At 43.7% G+C, this 7644-nt stretch overlaps 1 protein-coding gene across 1 annotated transcript in view; it reads right to left on the minus strand.

Annotated features, from left to right (window-relative positions):
• Positions 1 to 3483, minus strand: part of fut8b (fucosyltransferase 8b (alpha (1,6) fucosyltransferase)) — an 83584-nt gene extending 80101 nt beyond the window's left edge. Inside the window, exon 1 of the mRNA XM_041958548.1 lies at positions 3295 to 3483. The gene's annotated coding sequence lies outside the window, so the exon portion shown is untranslated. The remainder of the gene's footprint in view (positions 1 to 3294) is intronic.
• Positions 3484 to 7644: the final 4161 nt, after the last annotated feature.

Here is a 7644-nt window from a genome sequence, read left to right on the forward strand (position 1 = left end):
CTCATCTCTTTGCTGATGTCTTCAAAAGCCTATAGGGTGGAGGAGACTGAAAACAGACATTAAACAGTAACATGAAAAATGTCAGCCAAATGGCAACACTGGACATAGAGTGATTGTTCACCGCATGAACCATTTCATTATCTGGCTTTTCTTGACAGACCAAGTATTTAAGGATGAGGCTCAGAAATCAGATGGGTGTGCGTCCATGTATCCATATGAGATCAGTCTTCCTCAAAGCAGGAACAACAAAGCAAAAAGCTTCTTTTCAACAGCTTCTGCTCTATTTACAGTACATTGTCTGGAATTGGGGAGCAGAAATACCCTGCATATGGATTAACAATACAAACAAAACAATGCTTCCAGATGAGCCTTCCTCTTTGGTAGCATTGTTACAGCAGCTCGCGACAAGCATTACCATGTCTTGCATAGGCTCTTCACTTCAATGTTCTTTGTGTTTGTAGCATAAGTCTCCCAAACTGGGAACATGTCTTCAAAATGTGTTGTTTGTTTCCTCCATTGCTCAATTCAGCCTTCTCTTCTCATCCGTCTGACGTTTCCAGAAAAAAAAAGTGGTGGTGGTGGGGGGGTGGATCTGGGACACCCGTGTGCAAAAAGGGGATGTATAAACAGCACACTGAAGCCAATATCAAGCATTATACACACACTGTACAGTGAGCCAAAACACTGTGATGCCTGAAATTAGAATGGCTTTTCATGCAAACAGAGGCACTTGCTGTGCAGGTGATAGGCTGGTATTGCAGACAGAATTGAAATGAAAAACACATCCAACTGCTATTTTAAATAAAACTCCACTTGGCAGTGGCTTGCTGCACTAAACCAAAAAGAGAAATGGAGCTTGCCATGTGACAAATGTGCACAGTGTTAAATACAGATAAAACTATGAAATGAGTCACCGCCCATTTTTGCTCACCGCATCTAACCTCTTTGGCGGAGCAACACTAATATGTTTAATGAACTCATTAGTCAAAATGAAGACTGACAGTGGCATGAGGCATGGAAGGTGGAAGCACAAAGGGCAGAGAGAGAGTGAGGGGGGGAACGAAGGGAGAGGCATGAGAGAAAATAGACCAGCTGAAGTCTGTGTGTGTGTGTGCGTGTGGGGTGGGGGGTTCTCTAGAAAGCACACTCTCCTGTATTATAGATGCAGTATCGGGTGTTACAGTAGCTACATGGTAGCAGATGCAACATTTGTCTGAAGCAGTCAAATCAACAACAGGAGACAACACAACCTGGGAGGCACTCTGCAAAAAACTTCAAACCTGCTAAGTCAATTTCAAGGGTGATTTTGACTGTCATCACTGCTATTTCATTTAAGTGCTTCATCAAAAATTACACAGCCTGGAATGAACTGCTCTAATGCAATTATTTGCACTTGGCTGATATAAATGGGTCCACCCATGGCTATGCCTATTCAGTCTAAAAACGGTAAAGCCCCGATCACAGCAATTTGTTGCCAAAGCATGAGTCACTTTGCTTTATGTAAAATAATTGGCCCCTGACAGTTTAAAACAGTTAAAATTCAAACAGGCGTCTATCTGAAGCAGCACATTCCTCACCACTGGAATTTAAGACAGAGTCCCCCTGCTGTGGCATAGAATGCTGTCACCGCAATATAAATGGCTGCTTACTTATTCATGAATGGGTTAAGGCTAATAACTCAATCAATCTGCTTCCAGTTACCAAGGCTGACTTTATTAGATTACATTAATGATGCATTAGTTGTCCATAGGTGTTGAGTTTCCCCCTAGTCAGCGACTACAATTCAAATAAGAACACAATGGATATTGGCTGCAAATGGATCAAAACTTTGGGATAATTGCGGCGCTATAGAACACTATGAGCTGATCATTTATTGTCAGACAATACGCTGTCAAAGGAAGAAAATCACAGTGCTTCACATACATGAAATATGCCTTGCAATATCAGCTGCAGACATTAAGTTATATGGAATGTTTTAGTTAAGGGGAGGGGAAGCCATCAATCATCCGTATCACAAATCAATTTTATGCGAATGCAATAAGATGCTGCACTTATTTTCCATTGAATCTGTCTTATTAAATGAGATTAAAAAAGAGCCTTGCAGTATATCCTTCCCCGACATGCTTTAACTTCAGATCTGAGATCCTAACATTATTGCACCCATCCATCCAATGAGCAGTACGTTTACCACAAGCCATTCGGAGGCATACATCTTCTAATGGGTGGCCCTGCTGGGAATTCAACCTCCAGTCTTACCAGCACTGACGCCAGGCTCCATCAGATAAGCTACACTGAACACAGAGCCACATGCACCGTCTGTGTGTGTGGCTGCTGCCATGTATATTACCGTTTGCTGTGTAAAGTGTGTGTGTGAGAGAGAGAGAGGGGAAGGGATGGGAAGCAGAAATCACCCTGCTGGCTCCCTCTGACCGTCCTGGTATGTAGAAGAACTGACTGAGCCGCTTTTACTTCATAATCACACATCAGAAGGCCTAATTACACATTAACCACACCTCCAGATACTGAAAACAAACGCACGCCTGGCTGTGGTCATTATTACCAGGCAAGTCCTGATACTGGCAGCGGCGCACTGAGGCTGAAACACAGGCAGCCGCTTTGTCTGCTCGCCACACATAACACCCAGTGTCGGGGAAAAGACACTCAAGGATACGCGGTCGTGTCAGACACCCCCTCCCCTGTGTCATGTGTCTTCATTTTCACGTTACGTGTGCGAGGTCAAATGCATTCGCGTGTCGCCTAACGGCGAGAGCTCGCGCCGTACATGCCCGCGACCAACGGAAAACAAACGCGCACGGGCGAGCTAGCTAAAAAGCTACACGCTCCTAGCTCTGTTGATGCTCCCAGCCTCGAACGGGGCGGCCGAACTGAACCACTTTGACACGGCACGGTCCAGGTAACGCCGCGGTGGTGAAAGAGGTTTCGGGCTAACGTGCCGTAGCCGTTACGCGGATACGCTGTGAATTGTTTTTGAACATGCCCACTTGCTCCCCAAAGGCGAATAAGCAACAAAGAAGAACGCGGGCCGTTTTTTAAGGATGTAACGGAACCCAAGTATAAACGGAGCATCCCCCCGGAGCAGAGCAAAAACGTCCGGGTAACGGCTCTCATAGAACGGGGACCAGAAATTCCTGCCTACCGTGACCGCTATCTGGTAACCGTGATCTCAGCAGCGACGCAGTCAACAGGCCGGGATGTAACGGCGGAATCTATGGGCTGAGCAATGCCTTCGTAGCTCCGACATTTCCGCCATGCAGCAGGGTTATTGGCACCTACCTCGGCATGGTACACCGGCTTCCAGCAGCATCCGACCGGGGCTGTGTCCGTCGCAGCAGCAGCCGAGATTTGTTGCTCCAGAAAAGTGAGAGGAAAGGCTGCGGCGGAAGCAGGAACTGGGAGAGCTGGGATGTCTGAATACGGCAGTCGAGGCTGCTCTGTGCTGGATGGCCGGTGTCAATGCAGACCTGAGAGGAGGGAAGCTCAACATCCGGTCACAGCATTTCAAATTAATAGTCTGCGTGGTCGCGAAGTACAGTAACTTCCAACATAAAGTTGTGTGTGTGGTGTCAAGTACAGTTTAGTTCGTCATTTGAAGTTGATTGTGGTGGCTATAAGGCAATAAGCAATAAAGCACTATAAATAAAGACAAAAGGCTGTGCTCTGAGTTTGAAGTCCAAGTTAAATGTTTGCTATTGCTATTTGGACTTTACATTTTTGTATGATTCTTTGTGTTGTGATGTTTATTTGATTGTTTCAACTTAATGCAAATAACCATCCGCACTTTGTGTTTGGTGACGAGCCATGCCTTAAATATAGATTTTCAAATAATGAGCCATTGATACCTGCTCTATACATATGCCAATTATAATTATTAAGTAATATAAATAAGTAATTATAAATATTTGCTGAATTGCATTGAATTTTTGTTTTGATGGTTTTCTTTTTAACTTAAATTGATTATTATTCTTTGTATTTATTTTCCTCTTAAATAGCTTAATATCTTAAATATATCTTGGCTTTATGCAAAATACTTTAAACTGCCTTTGAGTTTAAAAGTGCTGTCACAAATAAACTTTCCTTTCCTGTGTCCAGATTGAGACACTTTAACTTAACACATTGTAATTACATGCTGTTAATTTATTGGTTAATCGTTGGATCATTTATTTTGAAGGCACACTGATCTGATTTCCTGATTGTGACATGCTCTCGCTGGCTGCCTTGACTCTGGCTGATGCTGGTGGGAGCAGGATGAGTGGAAGCTGCAGTGCGCACACCAGTGTTAAATTGTTGTACTGCAGTCGGGCTCATAGACTGACAGACCTGGTGCCACCTGGGTGATGGAGGGTAGCTCTCCCCCCCGAGGGGTGACAGTCTGCCTGACCTTCAGACCGGTACAGCAGTGGTGCAGGGCAGAGCCTCTTGGACACACTCCTGTGCAATCAAGTATTACACCCCTCAATCCTCACTCACATCAACTGAGATCACGTTACCTACCTGCTCCACCAGAAGCAGCACTCTGCTCCATCTGTTACAACCTCTCAGATTACTGCTTCCATATTCGCTTTCCTCGACCTAATCAGCATCGGTCAGTTCTTCCTCATTTAAGTGATAAGAGAAAACAAACACTGTAACTTTGACATACAACTTTTATCTAGCTTGATAAACTCAGTGCAGCTGGGAACATGTCTAGACAGCCAAAGCAAACTTTTCACCAGGTGGAGGAGACAGGGGATTCACATTAGGCTGTGTCATTGCTCAGATGCTCAGCTCAAAAACATTTTCCAAAGTATATTTTACATTTATCTGTCAGTCAGAACAGAGTGGTTTCATTATCCACATGGCACAGAGAAAAGGGCCTACTCTGTCTTATAAAGAACTAAACCTATCATGTACACCTAAACCAATGTAGCTGTAACAACAGTTTGAGTAAAACTCAGAACTTAGTCGTGGTGCATGTGTGCACTTGTGTTTGCTATGTAGTGAGGACACATTTTAACCAACAGAGCGAGGACATTTTTACATTTTTGGAAAATGGACATCTTGGCTAGTCCTCACGAACCCAAAGGGCCGTTTGAAGGTTTAGGTTGGAATTAGTTTTAGGTTAGTCTTAGGCATGGGTTAGGCATGTAGGTGTGGTGGTTGAGGATAGGTTTAAAGAGCTAGGGAATGCATTATGTGAATGAGAGTACAGAAGTACAAGTATGTGTGTGTTAACATGTATTACTCATGTTGCGGGGACGTAACTCTGTCTACACAGTCACATTGTGAAGACTTCCTAATGGGGACAAAGCGCAAGTCAACATATCAGAAATCCTTTAAGTTTCAGATTTAGTCTCCAGGGAAGGTCATTGCAACACAATGGAGTGATGGAAATAAGGGTGTGGCAGAACAACGATACTGAAACTGAAAGTTTTTTTTAATAATGACTCACCTAAAACCAAAGTAAAGACAAGTAAAACCAAAACTACATTTCTGTTGCATGAGCAATTGCACAATAACAGCACAGGAATTAGAAGGACAGACAGGAGAATTATATTCACTTTCATTTTGCAGGAGTACATTAAAAAGTAGTTTAAGAGCAGCGAGTTGTCGTTCCAAGCAGAAGTAAAGTATAGGATGTGTTCTGAACACCAGCCTTCTCACCGTTTTACGTGACGCAGTTTACAGCCCTGCATGTCAGCTTTTTGAGAAGTTGCTTATTTATGTACTGTAAAAATGACAGAATTATGGTGCAAAGCTCATCCATTTACGTTTGTCAACAGCTCACCTGAGTGGACGGGACTTCTGGACCAGTCATCAGCTATAAACCACTGCCGTAAAGGCCGGACATAATCTCACTCAGCAGTCTTCATGCAGAGGCCTGCTTATGCAGTAATTCCCAGTCATGCTTCACATTACATGACATTCATTTTAATTTGAGGTGGTCAACTTTATGCAGCAGAAAAGATTATCAATTTGAAAGGGGCTCATTAAAGACGCTTCTCATGTGCTTTTTTCATTGCCGTAACATAAGAAGAATGTGAGCGCAGTAGCTTCTGTTTCAGTATAGTTAAACATTTACTCCTCGTAAACTGAGTCCAGTTGGAGTCAAGCACTGGATGTCTCCAAGCAAAAGGACAAAGATGCCAAAGGGCCGTGTGTGAGAGAGTGTGTGAATGCCGGGAAACAGTAAACAGGCTTTCAGGTTGCCCTTGAACATGTAAGTTACTGTACCACTCTCTTTGTACTGTTGTATGTGAATGTTTTCCTAACCCCCTTTTTTCAGTCTCACTTGAGAATTAAGCCACTAAATCAAATTCATAACACCCAAAGGCTTTTTATTTGTTGTTGCTTCTCCAGCTATCTTTAAAAAAACATCCAGCGTGCCTCTGAGAGGTCTCACTCCGCCGGCGAGGAGCTGAATCACAATAACAACCCCCACCCACAGCTGGTGCACGCATATTTTCCGTCTTACTTAGAGGTCTGGACTCTTAAAGCTGATGCAGTAGCGCCATCATGTGGCACGAAGGCCACAGTGCACTACTTTGAGGGGGGATAAACCAGTCTGAAGCATTTTCTGGACAGTGTGGATGTTGGTTCAAAGAGAAAATATGACTCAGAAGACCTTTCAGTTTTGTGTCATCAACCAAACTAATCTAATACCCGAAAAATGACTCATAGTTCAAAGGGTGGCCTATAGTTGTTGCTGGCACACATGAATGCAAAGCACCAGCTGCACGTGCCACAACCCCCACATTCCACTCACACCCTCCCAACTACACACAAACACACACACACACACACACACACAGGAGCAGCAGAATTGTATTAGTCAGCTGGGATGTCGTCACCGGGTCGATCATTCCTGACCTTTTTATCTTTGCTGACCTTTTCAGATTGAGACACTGAGGAAGAGTTTCCAAAGGAGAACATGAGAAATCTATTCACCTGAAGGAAAAGCCGGAGCGGAATGAACCAGTAGGGAGAGCATCGAGCACCGAGGGTCTGATGTTGCATTATGTCTGCAAACGTAGCCTGATGATCGGGCCGGATTGCTCTTCTGTTCGAGGGGGGAAAAAAGTCAGAGATGTGGGCAGTGATTCAGAGGTCTGTAAGAAGGCGAGCGCAAACGCATGTTGAGGGTAGTGTCACTTTTCATGCCACAGCATGCATGGAAAAGAAACAAAATGAAACAGAATAATTAAAACATCATTAGATGTTCCATTAGAACATCATTAGCATATTAATTTGTAACACCCGGGATGAATGCATCATTGTGACAATTCTTAAAATGTACTCTGTGATACAATTCATGAAATGTGTGACACATCTTAGCGAGAAGATCCAGCGTAAGACCTTAGATTCATAAGATGCAACTGCAATGTCCCTAATTAAATTCTGGCCGGGGGAGCCCTGTGGCTGCAGAGCCTTCTGAGGATTATCAGCATGCAAGAGACATGGTAAGTAAAGCGCCATCTTGGAAGCTCGAACTCTTCACACGAAGCAATGCGTGGAGTTGGGGAATTAGTCCAAGGTTTAGTACATAGAGAAATGGCAATAGATTGGAATATTAGGTATGATTCAGCAGTTAAGATTGTTTGTTGAGTGTAACATGAGAAAATGCAGTACAACCCTGATTCCAAACAA

The sequence above is a fragment of the Chelmon rostratus genome, chromosome 18 (genome assembly GCF_017976325.1).
Source record: "Chelmon rostratus isolate fCheRos1 chromosome 18, fCheRos1.pri, whole genome shotgun sequence".
NCBI lineage: Eukaryota > Metazoa > Chordata > Actinopteri > Chaetodontiformes > Chaetodontidae > Chelmon > Chelmon rostratus.